Below are 17,322 nucleotides of genomic sequence, written 5' to 3' on the forward strand. Positions count from 1 at the left end.
GAAAGAGAAGGGAAATGTGACTTTTAAGCCAATGGCTGCTGAAATAGGTGAGCATTATCTTAAAAACAAAGGCAAGTGTTTCATTCTTTAGAACTATTGCTGTTGTTTTTCACAGGGCTCTTAGTATAGGGCCTACTGTAAGCTCTTGGAGGATTGGCTACATCAGGCGTGTGTGGCCTAATATGCAAAGGAGCTCCTGCTACAAAAAGAGCCCTGGATAAGAGAAGCCATATTGGATTAGGCCAGTGGCCTATCTATTCTAACCCTCTGTGTTTAGTCCAACACTCTGGCCAAAACCCAGGTGGTCCACCAATGGGGCCAGAACTCCAGAAGCCTTTCAGAAGTCTTCCTAAGCACCAAGAATACAGAGCATCACTGCCCCAGACAGAGTGTTCCATTTACACCTTATGGCTAATAGCCACTGATTGGCCTCTGCTCCATATGTTTATTGTTGCAAATTATGGTAGAAAATTAATCTTCAATCAACTATAGTTTATGCAATTACCTGATGAAGACATCCTATTAATCTGGTGACAACCCTAATATTCCAAACCCATTGCGTCTGCCTTAAGTGATGCATCTGGGTGTGTCAAAGGAAGGAAGGTGATAGACTGCACTAAAGAATAACTGTTCTGCACATCTTGAGCAAATGGGGAAGGGCCTTGGCCCAGTGTCAGAGGGCATGCTTTGCATGCTGTAAGTTCCTGGTTCAGCCCCTGACATTGATATTATAGCATTGGAGAAAGTGCAGAAAAGGGCAACTAGAATGATTAAAAGGTTGGAACACTTTCCCTATGAAGAAAGGTTAAAACGCTTGGGGCTCTTTAGCTTGGAGAAACGTCGACTGCGGGGTGACATGATAGAGGTTTACAAGATAATGCATAGGATGGAGAAAGTAGAGAAAGAAGTACTTTTCTCCCTTTCTCACAATACAAGAACACGTGGGCATTTGATGAAATTGCTGAGCAGTTGGGTTAAAACGGATAAAAGGAAGTACTTCTTCACCCAAAGGGTGATTAACATGTGGAATTCACTGCAACAGGAGGTGGTGGTGGCTACAAGCATAGACAGCTTCAAGAGGGGGTTAGATAAAAATATGGAGCAGAGGTCCATCAGTGGCTATTAGCCACAGTGTGTGTGTATATATATATATATGTGTGTGTGTGTGTGTAATTTTTTTGGCCACTGTGTTACACAGAGTGTTGGACTGGATGGGCCATTGGCCTGATCCAACATGGCTTCTCTTATGTTCTTATTGCCAGATAAAGGCACACAAGCAGCAAGTGAGGCCCTTCTCTGTGCAAGATCCAAAAGAATGCTGCCAATCAGAGCAAGCAATATTCAGCTGGGTGGGCTAACTGCCTAATGCACTAGGAAAGGGGTTAATCTATTGACACATACAACACACACAATCTGCGTTATACTCAGGGCTTTTTTTGTAGCAGGAACTCCTTTGCATATCAGGCCACACACCCCTGATGTAGCCAATCCTCCTGCAGCTTCCAGTAGGCCCCATATTAAGAGCCCTGTAAGCTGTTGGAGGATTGGTTACATCAGGGTGTGTGTGGCCTAATATGCAGAGGAGTTCCTGCTACAAAAAAAAGCCCTCGATGCAACAGAACTTTGCCCATCTGACTGCCATTTAAGAATCAGCGCAAAAGATTACTCAAATGCAAGCCTCAGATTCAGTGGGAGCTCAAAGGAGTATAGCTCCTGAACCTTTCTGAGAGTTCCCCCTCCTCCTTCCCATCTTGTCCATTGAATAGTAGGTGCAACTGCATAACAATCCCTGGATGAGCTCCACCACCCATTTTTCTATAAAACGACGCCTGCTCAAACGCAAAGAGCTTTCTGGAGGGGGGGGGGGGGGAAGGAGAGCGAGTAAGCACGAAATTCCCCAGTGGGAAAACTGTGGCTCATTTATTCTACAGAGGTGCCTGCCAGCTTGGAATGATGTAGCTGCAATCACCATGCGGCAGAAAAATATAGCAGCAGTCCAAACAGATGAGTGTATAGTTTGCACCAGGGCTTTTTTTGTAGCAAGAACTCCTTTGCATATTAGGCCACACACCCTTGATGTAGCCAATCCTCCTGGAGCTTCCAGTAGGCCCTTTACTAAGAGCCCTGGAAGCTCTTGGAGAATTGGCTGCATCAGGAGTGTATGGCCTAATATGCAAAGGAGTTCCTGCTACAAAAAAAAGCTTTGCTTATACTGAATCAAATTATAGGTCTATCAGCATTGCTTCCTCAGACAGGCTGTGGGTCTCCAGGTCCTCAAGAAGAGGTCTTTCACATCGCCTGCTGCCCAGTCTTTTTAAAATGGAACCGTTGGGACTTTCTGCATGCCAGGCAGATGCTTTGCCACTGAGCCACGGCCCCTCCCCTGATCTTTAGAGGGCTTTATAAGAAGCATTGGCCCTTGAAGTTTTGTAATAAGCATTCAGACACACAGAACACTGACATTCAGCAGTGACATGGAATCCTTAAAAGTGCTTAATTTGAAAACAAAGAGGAGAAGATGATGGTGGGAAGTAGTGCCCGCAAGTCACAGCCGATTTATGGTGACCCCAGGACTTTTTTGGTAGCAGGAACTCCTTTGCATTTTAGGCCACACACCCCTGATGTAGCTAATCCTCCTGGAGCTCACAGTAGGCCCTATACTAAGAGCTCTTGGAGGATTGGCTACTTCAGGGGTGTGTGGCCTAATATGCAAAGGAGTTCCTGCTACAAAAAAAGCCCTGGGTGACCCTGTTGGTTTTTTTGAGGCAAGAGATTAACAATGGTGCTTTGGGTTTGCCTAAGAGCCCCGTGGTGCAGAGTGTTAAAGCTGCAGTCCTGCAGTCCTAAGCTCTGCTCACGACCTGAGTTTGATCCCCAGTGGAAGCTGGGTTTTCAAGTAGCCGGCTTGTGGTTGACTCAGTCTTCCATCCTTCCGAGGTCGGTAAAATGAGTACCCAGCTTGCTGGGGGGGAAGTGTAGATGACTGGGAAAGGCAATAGCAAACCACCCTATAAAAAGTCTGCCACAAAAATGTTGTGAAATCAACGTCACCCCAGAGTCAGAAAACGACTGGTCCTTGCACAGGGGACCTTTCCTTTTCCTTTGGGTTTGCATTGTTGTTTACTTCTGCATAGAAACTCTGGACTTCCTTGGTGGTCTCCCATTTAAGTACAAACTAGGGCTGATGCTGCTTAGCTTCCTAGAGCCAATAAGCTCAGGCTAGCCTGGATCACCCAGGTCACAGCTGACACTTCCCCTCCAGTTGATACAGCAGGGAAGCAAGATAGTTGCATTTAGAACAGGGAAATGCTAGGAGTCTAAACCAGCCGAGAGCCTTGCCCATCTGCATGTATTTGGCTGCTCAGCAGCAAGGCAATTTGCACAGGCATGTAGGATAAATGATCACCATCACCCAAAATCTTTTCTGGCTTGAGACCTGGCTCAAAGACAACCCTGCTTTTCAAACTGCCAGAAGAGAAGTCCAAGATGTTGTCTCAAGCCTCAGCCTCAAAAGGGGGGGTGGGGTTGCAAACAAGTCAGTCAGATGGACAAGCTGTGAGTTTTCTTCCTGTCTACTGTCCTTTCACTGCCCCTTTGATGTCGACTGATAGATCTCATGGAAATTGCCTCTCTCCCTTCTGTTTCCAGTCTCCTCTCTCAAACACACAGCAGAGAAAGGAGCATGCTGCTCTCTTCTTTGCCACGATGGAGGCCGGATGTATCTCTGTATCTGGACCCATCCAAGGTAGTTTAGATTAATTCTGTCTCTATCTCTTAAGCTTCACTATCTAGAATGTAGTTTCTAAATAAAAGGACCATGATTAGTCTTGAAACAGAACAGTGGCTCTGTGTAGCTTTGTAACTCTGCCAACACACTGAAACATAGGCTATTGTTTGAAGCCAAGTTGCACTCTGCTAAGTCTGAGATGGGATACTAGACTAACTCCCAGTAGGTTACGGGCCAAACACAAACCAAACCTATCTGACAACTTTGTTTCCCAGCTCTTATCTAAGGAAGCTGCTCCTTCGGTGATCTTCTCTATGGGCTTCTGGCTTCTGATCTGTCAGCTCTGCTTTGAAGCTCTGGCTACACCTCTGCTTTGTTCAGGAGACACCACAAGGACTGAAGCAAGAAACTGACAATGCAATCCACACTCAATTAAAGCGGTGACAAAACTCCTGGTGCTGGTCGTAAAGGATCTTGCATTGCACCATAAGTGAATTATGGCACAATAGTATTATTTGTCTGGTTCAGTAGTCAGCAGGTGCCTCAGTCTCAGAGGGTAGAAAACAGAACACTGGTCCTTAAATAATCCCTTGTAAAATTAGCAGCCCAGACTGATGTAAATGTATGCATGATTTCTCTTGTCAGGAAACTTTTCTGGCTGGTGTGTTTTGAACTTGCATGCTCCTTTTCAAATGTAAATGGATTCAACAGGGGTGTGGGTGGGAGGTATCATTGTGTCATCAGAAGGTTATTTTTCTTAGCTTTCCCTCTTTCAAGGCTTGGCTATGCAGAAGATAAACATATAGTTTGCAAAGTTGGCTAGATTCAGGATGCTGGCTCAGCTTGTTACCTTAGGATAAATTCCTGTAGTGTGCACAGGAGTTCAGATTCCAGATCTATTTTGAGACAAGCATCCTAGAATCCAAATAAATCTGCAGACTGGTAAATTGGAAGGATTTTCCTGATTAGCCACCTTCCTGATTTTCCTGATTAGCCACCTCATAGGGCACTTGGAGACTGCAGACAAGTAATTCCCCCCTTTCCCAATCACATGAAGCAGCCTTATATTGAAGCAGATCTTTTGGTCCATCAAGATAAATATTGTCTACTCATAGTGACAGCAGCTCTCCAAGGTCTCAGCTATAGGTCTTCCACATCATCTACTGCCTGATCCCTTTATAGGGAGACACTGGGAACTGGACCTGCTTTTCCACTGAGCCATGTCCTCTCCCATACAAAACAGTGTATGTGTGAATGTGCCGTGAGGACAGAATGATCAGATTTGCCCCCATGTTGTCTCAAATGCAGTCTTTTTCAATGGAATTGGTTCACACAAACAGCTGCAGGAGGTTAGATTTTGGCTGAACATTAGAAGCTTTCTGAAGGTGAGAGCCATTCTACAATACAACCAACTCCTGGGGAGGCTCTTTGGCACTGGAGGTCTTGATAGGTCTAGCTTTGTATCTTCTGCTTTGAATAATAATAATCATTATAATTATCATATGGTAGTAGATGTAATATAGCCAGGAGATCTGAAGATTGCCTGGCAACCTGAAACTCTAGTTCTTTGTGTGTGTGTGGGGGGGGGGGTGTTTGAGAGAACTGTGACTGACCCAAGACAACTTAGCTGGTTTCAAGTGGAAGAGTGGGGAATTTTGTTGGGATATTTGCAAGTTGTCAGCACTTCAGTAATGATAGATGTTGTGTGCAAACAGGATGTTACCTAGCTAAGCTATAACCTATTAGAAGTAGATAGAGTTTTCCAAGGTTAGAGAGGGTAGTGTTTTAGTATAATGCTGTAATGCTGTCTTATCATTGGCTGATCAATATAGTGGTTTGAAAATGGGCTTCTGGTCACACAGGCATTTGTTTGATGCTTTATGGCAAAATTTCCTGTCTTTCTTCTGAGAGTTGTGAACAGATACAGACAGGGCTTTTTTTTTGTAGCAGGAACTCCTTTGCATATTAGGCCACCCACCCCTGATGTAGCCAATCCTCCTGGAGCTTACAGTAAGCCCTGTAAGAAGAGCCCTATAAGCTCTTGGAGGATAGGCTACATCGGGGGGTGTAGCCTAATATGAAAAGGAGTTTCTGCTACAAAAAAGCCCTGGATGCAGAGTTGCCATCTTAAGCTTTGAACCATGTAACTGTTAAGGTGTGGCTCTAGACAGCTGGACTGTGTTTTCTTGTTTTTCTCCAAATGTATACCTTTCCTATTTTCTAGATAAAGATTACGTTCACTTTAAAGCTCAAACGCACACATTACACATGGCTCTCGCTTATTTCTTTGCTCTGCTTAATGAACACAACAGGAATCACATCCAGTTCTCCAGATTAGAGTCCACCACTTTTAACCACTACGCCACACTGGCTGTCTTCTGCATTGAGCATGGGGGCTAGATGGGATGTCCCATAAGGCCTCTTCTAACGCGAGGACTCTGTGCTTACTGTGGACCTGTGAATGATCTAGCAGCAAGCAGTGTTGTTACTGTTTCCTTGACCTATTTTGTAAAGATTTACTTTACATATATGTGGGTGTCTGTGTGTATGTTTTGCAAAGTCACATCTGACTTGTGCAATTCCTACAAGGGGCACTCAAAGCAAGTGAGAAGCAGAGCTGGGCTGCCATGGCCTTCCTCTGCAGAGCCTTCCTTGGTGCTCTCCTATCCAATCCCACTAAGCTTCCAAGATCTGTCAAGCATGGGCTACACCAGGGGTGGCCAAACTTGCTTGATGTAAGAGCCACACAGAATAAACATCAGATGTTTGAGAGCCACAAGACATGAATGCCAGATGTTTGAGGGAAGGAAGGAAGGAAGGAAGGAAGGAAGGAAGGGAGGGAGGGAGGGAGGGAGGGAGAGAGAGAGAGAGAGAAAGAAAGAGAGAAGAAAGAAAGAGAGAAGAAAGAAAGAAAGAAAGAAAGAAAGAAAGAAAGAAAGAAAGAAAGAAAGAAAGAAAGAAAGAAAGAAAGAAAGAAAGAAAGAAAGAAAGAAAGAACATAGATGGGAGGTAGGGAGAGGCTGAACGAAAGCAACTTTAACTTTAAGTGCATTCTCCAAACTGCCAGCTGGTTTGACTTGGAGAAGTGATTTAAAGAGACAAATTTCTTCAACAAGCCAGCCAACAGGGCAGTGGGGGTTTCAAGAGCCACACACTATTTGTGAAAGAGCCACATGTGGCTCCTGAGCCTAGTTTGGTCATCCCTGGGCTACACCATACTGCCTTCCCTCCAAGATTTTCTTTAGATAGGAATTAAGTTATTCTCTTATAAACTGCCTTGGGCAGCTGTTACATTAAAAGAAGAATAAGAGCAATAGATTGCTGAAGCCAAAAAAACACTTAGATCTGAAAGACATCTGGATGGGAGACCCACTGGGGAACCCTAGAAGTGACTCTATGACGAGCAGGATATAAACCTATGAAGCATGTAAACAAACCAGCAAGGCTCTGATCTTTTGCCCAAGGTACCAAGTCATTTCCCACATGTGTTCAGCCGAGGCTGCCTTTGTGCAAATATAAACCGAAGCCTTTCCATCTTTACTCTTGGGATTATGCTCTGGAAAGAGTGCCTTGTCTGGGGTGGGATGCAACAGACCTTAAGAACAAGGCGTCCTTCACCTCGGTTCTTCCCCAGGCCTTTCATGAGGTCGGAAGGCCTGAGAGTTCATCCTGCCTGCCATTTCAGGCTTCTTAACAGTGGAAATAGCCTGGGCTGGGACTCTCTTGGGATGGGGAAGAGCAGCAGGCCCTGCTCCAGGAAAATGACCTCAGCCACCTTCAGGATATTGCGCCTATTTAAAGAGAGGCATCCGTACCACCCGGCAAGGGGAGGGGGGATCTGATGGGGGAGAGAAGGAGCTGCTGACTCCCTTTCTCCTTTCCCTTCCAGCTCTGTCTCTTATCTCTCTCCAGGGTGACTGATCTTTCTTAGTAAGAGGAATGAAAAGTAACTATCAAAGGGTGGGGGTAGGAATATGCAACAGAGAAGTAAATATCCAGTCCCTATGCAAACACATGAGTGTGTTGGTAGGGTTTAACAGTGAAAGTGTTGCACTAAGACTTGGGAAACCCGGGTTCCAGTCTCCACTCAGGCAACTTGACTACTCGGTACTCACCAAGTCTTAGTCTAGCCCAGGGGCGGCCAAACTTGCTTAATGTAAGAGCCAAATAGAATACATGTCAGATGTCTGAGAGAAGGAAGGAAGGAAGGAAGATGACAGGCAGACAGACAGACGGATGATGGATAGATTAGATAGATTAGATAGACAGATTAGGCAGGCAGGCAGGCAGGCAGACAGACAGGTAGATAGGAGGAAGGGAGGGAGGGAAAACAACATTAAATGCATTCTCCAAGCCACAGGCTGTCTTTGACTGGAGAAGTGATTTAAAGAGACAAATGCTTTCTCCAAGCTGGCCAATGTTGTGTTGGGGGCTTTGAGAGCCACACAATATGTGCGAAAGAGCCAGGTGTGGCTCCCAAGCGATAGTTTGGCCACCCCTGGCCTAGCCGACTTTGCAGGGTGGTTGTGAGGATCAAGGCGGGGGTTCTGAACTCCTTGGAGGAAGGGTGGGGTTTAAAGATTTGTTGGATCAGATCCTCTTCCCTGTAGGAGAGGAAACCCTAAGAATTTCGGTGGAGTATATACCAGGGCTAAGAGATAACTATTAGGCAAATCACTGGAGGAGTGCAAGGACAAAAGATTGCGTGAAAATGGCCCATTCTCCCTGCAGTAGAATCCATTTACAGCTGTCAGACTTGAGAGCAGGCGGATTCTGTGGAGAACGTTGAGCTCTCTCAATTAGTTTGGACTTTAATCTGTAAAATGGAAATGATGTAGGGACTCGCTTGCCAGGGTTCTTCAGAAGGCCAGTTCAGAGAAAGACATTTTATATGTTATTGAGAGCCAGTTTAGTGCACAGACTCTTACCTGGGAGAACCAGGTTTGATTCCCCGCTCCTCTACATGCAGCTGCTGGAGTGACCTTGGGTCAGTCATGAAAGAGCGGCTCTCTCAAGAGCAGTTCTCTCAGAGCTTTCTCAGCCCCACCTGCCCCACAGGGTGCCTGTTGTGGGGAGGGAAAGGAGACTGAGTGAAGGGCGAGGTATACATCCAATCTTCCCCTCCTCCTCCAGCCTTGTGCTGATGGTCAGTGGTGAAGTTTTGAAGGCTCGGTGATCGGAAAGTTTTCAAATCCTCATTTTCAAAATACAACTCTTTCATATTTCATCTCCAAAAAAGGCAGTGGTGAGGAGATTTTCTTTTTTTAAACAAACAAACAAACAAAACAAAACACTCTATTGCTTAAATCCTGTGGAGGAAATGCTAAAGCATTGGTGCGAAGAATAATCTTGCCAAATAGAACCATCTTAATTCCCCTCCCTTCTGTTCCGCAGCACCCACACCTAAGAATCTGAATTAAGCAATCCGAGGAAAAAGTAATGACACCCTGCGAGAGATCGCATTTCCTCGAGGCCCTCCAGATCTCCTGAGGTTTTCATTTCCTTCAAACGTCTATATCGGTGGTTAATATTCTTCCTATTAGTATATAATTAATAGCATTAGAGGTCTGAAACAGTCATTACCGCCGCCTGCTCTTCTGACTGTAGAACGCGCAGCGCTGCGCCACGAGATCGCTGCAGGGATACAGAAACTGGGGAACTAATAAAAGGGGAGAGTCTTTTAGCGGCGGGTTAATTAGTGCAATTCTTTCCTTCGTTAGTGGTAGAACTAAAAGAGAGATTGGGATCCGTTTTTCTCCTGGGGGCCGGGTCCCTGCCAGAGTCTTCGGAAGCGGCATCCTGGGAAAAGGAAAACCACACCGGAGCAATTTTCGCGCAATGGTTTTGTTTGTTTGTTTTTAATTCGCATTAGTCGTTTGGTGAACAAGACTTTCGACCCTGTCTAGATGTCCTCGATTTACCTCTTGTGTCGAAAAGCCGGTGAATGACTACGGAAGGCTTCGGGCACTGGTTAAGCGCCCCCCCCCCCAGTCCTTTCGGTTTAACGGGGAAGTGAAAGGGCGCGAGGGAATCGTTCGCCTTGGAAAGCGGGTGCTGACCGTCGCTTGCTCTTTTCGACTGCTACAGACCGATCGAGGGGGCGACCCGATCTGCAAACGTCTCAGAGCCCCCAAAACCGCCGCCGCCCGCAGCCAGATGACCCATCGGCTTGAACCGGGTTGCTGCTGTCCGGCACACACTGCTTGGAGAAGCAGAGAGAGAAGCAGAAGGGAATAGCGGCCATCAGACGGGGAGGGAGGCAGGAAAAGTGGCCAAGGGGTTTTTGGCCACGGCACAGGGGTTTCGAGGTAAGAGACGTCCCCAGGCGCTGCCTGACTCTGCGTTGTGGGGCTGGACTTCCGCGGTGGTCTGATTGGTTTCGCCTGTGTTGTGTTCCAAGTTCGAGAAGAAGCACTTTCAGTTAGCTCCCACAGGTCTCCCACCCAAAGACTCCCCAAGGACCCCCTTCTCAGCTTCCGGGATCGAAGGAGATCGGGCTATCCCGGCCCTTCGAGGTCAAGGAGAATAACAGATGACAGGGGTAATATTAAAATGAAAGGAGCTTTTGGAGGCCGTTCATCCACAAGGTCGCCAGAAATGGGAAGTGACTCCCCCCCCCCAATTCTATTTTTATTTTGATCTAATTTTACAACATATTCCAAGTATCAATCGGAAGTGACTTGACGCCACAGAACACTGAACACACAGCCATGTTAGAATTAAAATAGTATAAAAGCATCTTAGATTGCAGCCTCCAGACCTTCATTTCCTTCTTTCCTTGTTTCACTGCCTTTATCGTCCACCTTTCACACCGAGACTCAAGGCGGATTATAGGAATGTAAAACAATGCGATGGAGACCCGGATTATCCGTCGGATAAACCATAACGCAAAGTTGCATGAACAGGTTTCTATTCCAGTCTGGAATACAAATCTGGTCTGAAATATTCCCGTCCGGCATATAGCTCTCCTCCTCAGAAGAACTGATTTTGCCCCGACAAAGGGAGCAAAAGACAGCAGGGTTTCGTCTTCCTTCGCTTTATCCCCTTCTCTGCTGCCGATTGAGCTGAGATAACTTCCGCCCTTCCCTGACCATCTTTGCGGGACACCATCGGGAAAGAGCTGGGTGCTGGCCCTTCTAACAAAATCTGTAGAACGAAGTTGGGAGTCCAGTAGCACTTCTAAGACCAACGAAGTTGCTTCCGAATGTAAACTTTCGTGCGCGGTCACTCTTCTTCAGACTATCGGACTCCAACTTCGTTCTATTGCAGGCTGCCCGAGTGAATCTAGCAAAATCTGTGGGAGGCGAGAAGCTTTTGCGAGCCTCTGCTCACTTCCTCAGATCGCAGCAGCGGCTCATAAGATCTCATCCCCCTGCTGCCCGAAATGGTTGTGAGTCTCTTGCTCTTTACTTCTGTCCCAGACGAACGACGGCTACCGGTCTCGGCTCTCCCTTCTGGGCGACTGTGGCTGCGGCCACACACCCTGTATAAAGTAGGAGCCCAGCAGCTCCTTTAAGACCCACCAAGTTTTAATCAGAATGTAAGCTTTCGTGTGTGCATGCACACTTCTTCAGACGAGGAATCAGGTACAGTGAGCAGAGCTACATATGCTGTTAGGCGATGCAAAATGGTTTAGAATGCAAAATTGTACAAATTTAAAATCCAATGGTGCATGCACTCACGAAAGCTTACATTCTGATTAAAACTTTGTTGGTCTTAAAGGTGCAACTGGACTCCTATTTTGTCTACTGCTTCAGACCAACACGGCTGCCCACTTGGATCTATTTGGTGTCGTGGTTAAGTGTGCGGATTCTTATCTGGGAAAACCGTCTTTGATTCCCCACTCCTCCCCTTGCACCTGCTGGAATGGCCTTGGGTCAGCCATAGCTCTGGCAGAGCTGTCCTTAAAAGGTCAGCTGCTGTGAGAGCCCTCTCAGCCCCACCCACATCACCGGGTGTCTGTTGTGGGGGTGGAAGATAAAGGAGATTGTGAGCCACTCCGAGATTCGGAGTGGAGGGCGGGATATAAACCCATTATCTTCTTCATCATTTACACACTATATAATGCACTTTCAATTCACTTTATCGGTGCACTTTCCAACTGGATTTTACTGTGTGAACTGGCAAAATCCAAAATCCATTTGGATCGAAAGTGCAGTATTTAGCCTGTGACTCTTTGGGCTCCAATGCAGGGGGGAGGGGGAGCGCCAGCTCGGCCATCCGCCCCCCCCCTCCCCCCCAGGCCGGCGTTTCCAGCCCTCTCCTCGGAGGGGTTGTTGCTGCTGTAGCCGGGGGGTATCGCGTTCCACCAGCCCCGCGTCTGGTCGAGCCATGAAAAGCGATCCTGTTCCGCGGGCCGGCCTTCTAACGTTGCAGCCGAGAAAGGTGAAGGCGTTTCAAGGATGACTTTCCAGGTGACTGCCAATTAAGCAGATTTATGTGTCTGGCTCGCCCGCCAAGGAGAAGGCCCCGCTCTGCCCGCGCCCGCCACAAGGACCTTCTGTTCTGGGTTGCCAGAAACAGCATTTTAAAAACCCGGTATTGGAACCCAGGGATTTCGGGGCAGAGGAGACGCGCCGGAGAGCGGGGTGGGAGGGGAACCGATGCAGACCCTCCCGTCGGCCCTTGAAAGGAGCGTCTCTGCTTTCTCCCTTCGGCAAAGAAATCCAGGCTGGATGAAAGCCCGCAGATCCGCGCTTGACAGCCGAGCCGCGTTCTCTGGCCCTTCGCAGTTTTTATCTATTCGTAACACGCCTTTTCTGTCCAAAAAATACATTTTTTCCACCTGTAAGAATCTTTTTGTTTGGAGGGGAGAAAAGAAAATCCCCATCAAGATTCGGGGAAGAGTTTCCTTCCTTTCCGGAGTTCTCCGCTTGCTCCAACCATGGCTGGTTTTTAGCCGCTTCCTAAAGCTTCGCTTTTTTCGGCCTTCCTGAGAGATCCAAAAGGCCTTCTTCCAGAAGGTCCGTTCATCCCAAGGACATCAATCGTCGCTGGTGCGAATTCGTAGTAAAATGAAAGTCACTTCCTTCCTGGGGGGGGGTGGGGGGGTTGCTATGCGTCCCGATCCTGTGTGCGCCCAATCCCAGATTCTGCTTTCGTTGGGGGTTGAGGGGCAACGTCCTGCTACAACGTCATGGAGGGCAATCTGCCACAGACTCGGTCCTCCTGACTGGTCGCGTTCTTGCTTGCGCACCGAAAACGCCTTGGCCCGCGAGTCCTTCAGGTTTCTGCCTATGGAGCCGTGGGTGGAGCCGGGAAAACTGGCCAGACTTCCTTACCCCAAAGCCCTCGTTGCCCCGGTCTTGAGCCAGATGGTACCCGGTGATGCTGTGCTGGCAGAAGGGTGCCGGTGACTGAACCGACGATCAGAACGAGAAGGATCCTGAAATTTCAGTTACAGACTTTCAGACACTTCCTTCGCTCTTGCTAAAGTCAGTGGGGGTTAAATGCTGGCCAAGGCATACGCGCTTAGTTTGGGAAAAAATCTCTACCAAAGGCGAGGAGTAAACTTCCAGAAGACCGGGAGGGGGAGGTTGCACCGGCTAACCGCGAGGCTTGGTGAAGGCCCTACACCGGAAAGCGCGCGTGCACTCACGAATGTTTCTCCTCCGTTTAAACACACACACACACACACACACACACACACACAGAGCAAACAAAGGCTGCAATCGCACACACTAAATAATGCACTTTCAATCCACTTTCAGTGCACTTTCCAGCTGGATTTTGCCATTTCACACAGTAAAATCCAGTTGGAAAGTTCACTGAAAGTGGATTGAAAGTGCATCATTTAGTGCGTGTGATTGTAGCCAGAGCGAAACAAAGCACAAACCGTTTCCTCCAACACTCTTCCCAAAGGGCCGTATTCTGTCTAGAAGAGCCGGGCACGGAGGTGCCGACCCCTTTCCTGGCCTTAATATTTGGGCCATCGTAGGAAAGCGCCAGAGTCCAGTAGCACTTGACAGACTGGCAAGATTTGGGGCAAGAGAGGGAGGAGCTTCTGTGACTCTCTGCTCCCTTCTCCGAACAAGAGCTCCTCCCCTGCCAGACATTCTTGTTAGTCTTTAAGGCGCTAGACTACAGGACTCTTGCTGGTTTCTACACCCACCGCCGGCCTGCAACGGGGGCCTACCCCCACCTGGATCTATTTGGGCCACAGAGATTCTTCCGAGCTTCGCTTTCCGCTCTGCACTGCTGCCCACTTGACTGAGGAGGGGTGGGGTGGGGGGTCCGTAGAATTTCAGTTTCGGAGGGTAACCGTGTCGGTCTGCAGCACAACAGGTCGGTTCGAGTCCAGCAGCATCTTACAGTCCAATTGCAGGGTACAAGCTATCGGGGGTCGAAGCTCTGACGAAGGTCTCCAGACTATTGGACTCGAATGTATTGCAGAATTCTAGCAATAGAATTCAAGCAACCCTTTCTCCCCCTTCACCGACCTCCTCCAATCCTAGGCTTCTCTGAGCCCTACCAGGGCAGGTGAAGATTCGCTCTCTCTCTCTTGTCTCTGTCTGTCTCTGCCTCCCTCTCGTCCCCAGGTCCTCTGTAAAGATGCCCGATTCTTTAGTTTGAAATGAGAGGCCTGGTGGGCCTTTTGATTAGCCTGTTAACACACAAATCTTCCATGTGCTACCGCTGTCAACCAATGACTTAAAGATGGACTCTGTGTGTGTGTGTGTGCGCGCGCTCTTTGGCCACTTGCTGTGCATTGCAAGAAAAAGTTGGGTGTGTGTGGGGGGGGGGGCTCAGAAGAAGGCACAGGGGAGAGAAGGGGAGGAGGGAAAATTACTCAGGAAAAAACCCGCGGGGGGGGGGAATAAGGCGTTAAATAGATACAAGACGAGAGCAAATCAATACATGGCTGCGGGGGGAAACTGGGGGGGGGGGTGGAAGAAGAAGAAGAGAAGCAGGAAATAAATCCAGGGGATAAAAAGAGCAGGGGAAGGAGCGGGGGGGAGGGGAGGCAGGGGGCGAGAAGGGAGAGATTAATAAATAAATAGCTGCCGGGGGGAGGGGAGCGGGGCCGGGCCGGGGCAGGGCAGGGCGAGGGCGGCCGGCGAGGCTCTCCTCCAGCGGGGCGGGAGCGGCGAGGGGAGGGGGAAGGGCTGGGCCTGGCCCGGCAGAGGGCAGTCGCCGGGGAAGCGTCCCGCGCCTCTCTGCCAGCAGCCCGGGGCCGCCTGCCTGCCTGCCTTGCCCAGGCCGAGCCGAGGCGAGCTCCGGGCTGGGGGCGGGGGGGGGGACTCTAGCCTGCGCCGCGCTCGGCTCTCCTCTCCTCTATGGACGAGGGCAGCCCCCTGTCGCCCAAGGCCACCGCCTTCAGCATCGCCTCTCTGATTGCAGCCGCCGCCCGGCGGGCCGGGAAGGAGGAGGGCCGAGGCCAGGCTCACCACGACGCCATCGCCGCCCTGGACGCGCAGCTGAGCGCCGCCGCCTCCGCCCTCGGGGGGCTCCCCAAGCCCTGCAGCCCCGCAGCCCGCAGGAGGATGCATTTCAGCGCCGTCACCAGGGACATGGAAGGTAAGACGAAGCGGGCGCCCCGACGGCTGGGCTGCCCAGGGCTGCGGGAAGGCCGGCGCTTCTCTGCCTTCCGCAGTCCCGGGCAGGGTCTTCCCTCCCTCTCCTCCCGGCCCCCAGCACGCTCCCCTTGGTTGCCAAGTCTCCCGGCCTTCCTACCCCCCCAAAAAACCCCCTCACCCCAATCTCCGTTTGGGGAAACCCGAGCGCCGCGATCCTCAACACGCTTTGCTCAGGGGAAGGGGGGAAACTTCCGCACGGAGCGAAGGAATCCTGCCGGAGCGCTGGGCGCAGGCTTGACTTCCGACGAGCGGGCCGCGGAGGGTCAGAACCTTCGGGCTTCAGCACCGCTTGGACCCTCAACGCCGCCCGCCTTTCGTTCCGACAGCCACTTGCCTTGGGATTCTCTCCGGAGGGCGATTTCTGGCGCTCTCCCCAAACCTTCCGCTCGCTTGAAGCGGCGGACCGTTCGGCCTCTGCAGCTCCGGTTCCCGGCTCCGGAACTACCCGAGCGTCAGCGGTGCAAAATGCAAATAAAAGTTCCCACAAGATCGCAGCCTGGCGGCGAGCGGTGAGCTCTTCTCAGCCTTGCAAGGCGGCTGCAGTTTCCCTGTCAATCGACAAGGCAGCCTCGAGCGAGACACTGATTAGTTAGGATGATTCCAGCTCCTCCAGAGTAGTCCCATTTGGCAGCGGGAGGCAGGGAGGCGAGGCGCCGAGTCCCCCTGGAGATCTCCGGCCTTTCTCGCCGAAGCACAGAGGCGCAGGGCACGATCCGGCCGAAGTGCGGCACGTGTAAGGATGCGCACCCAAGGCGCATTAACTGGGGATGAGCCCCGTGGAAGACAGCGAGGCTTACTTCCGAGTAAACGCACACAGCGGTAGGCTGTCCGATTCATTTTAAACGTGAGAGTCTTGCTAAAATGGTCTCGACTTCAGATAGTTCAGATTTGGGCTTAGAAAAGTACCCATGCGTCTCCCGGTTCTGTACCGCATATACACCAAACGCTCTCACTCTGCTTCGCAAAGTACACGTGGGCCTTACTTTTGAGTAAGCCCGCACAAAATTGCCTGCAGTAAAAGTCTAATAAAAATTAATAACTATAATAAATGAGAAAACAGATTGTGCAGAGTGTAAAATCATAGTATAGATCAAACACACTTACCCTTATCCCAAAGTCACTTGGGAGCGAGTTCTATTTTCGAGCGCATTGGATTTAAATACAGTTAAAGACGTACGACCGGAATCTGCTACAGGTCTGTCGGAATTTCAGCCAAAAATTACTTTCTCCTAACCCGCATCTGGGGGTTAAATCGGAGTTGCGGGGGGAAGGGAATTAATGAGTCAACGCCAATAACTTTTCCCCAAGAGCCTTGTAATCATGTAATAGTCATTGCAGGGAGAGGTCTTGTAAAATAACCTATCAAGCATAAATGTATGAATGCTAAAATCCTACACTAACCGCAGGCCCAGGGCAGTGATATCAGAACGTGTAAGAGTCAATCAGGGTGGTGGATCGTCTCCATCCGTCACTCGCTGTGTTGAAGGAAAGAGCCGGGCCTTTGTCCGGGATGAGGGAAAGCCAAGCGGGAGATAAAAGTTGCAAAACACACCGTTAGGAATAAGATGCAAATTGGAACTCTTGGGAGACCAGGCGCTCTCCTGCGAGCCCCATTCAGATGAATGGGGGACGAGAGTCTTTTGGAGCGGATCCATTCACTCCTATGGGTCTCCAAGAAGAGACCTCGGCCGCTGAACCGCGGCTGCGCCAAATCCCGGGTCAGAATAGGTCCCCTCGCTCTATTAGGCACGTTTTGATATATGTTTTAAAACATGCCATTTTAAAAGTTACTTTTAAAAACAGACGTTCGTTGTTTGAATTGCATCTTTTAAAAAATGTTTCGATAGGACAAAAACCCTTGACCCATATTTCCTAGGACCCCTAATCCTTGAAACCGAGACGCTTCCTTTCCAGTGAGTGAGTCCGGGGGCAAGGGCGATAGAAATGTCACCGGCTTCATTTCTGGGCCGGCCGCCTCCTAAGCAACACTCCAGCCGTTTTGATTCGAATCGATCTCAT

The sequence above is a fragment of the Heteronotia binoei genome, chromosome 11 (genome assembly GCF_032191835.1).
Source record: "Heteronotia binoei isolate CCM8104 ecotype False Entrance Well chromosome 11, APGP_CSIRO_Hbin_v1, whole genome shotgun sequence".
NCBI classification, from domain to species: Eukaryota; Metazoa; Chordata; class Lepidosauria; order Squamata; family Gekkonidae; genus Heteronotia; species Heteronotia binoei.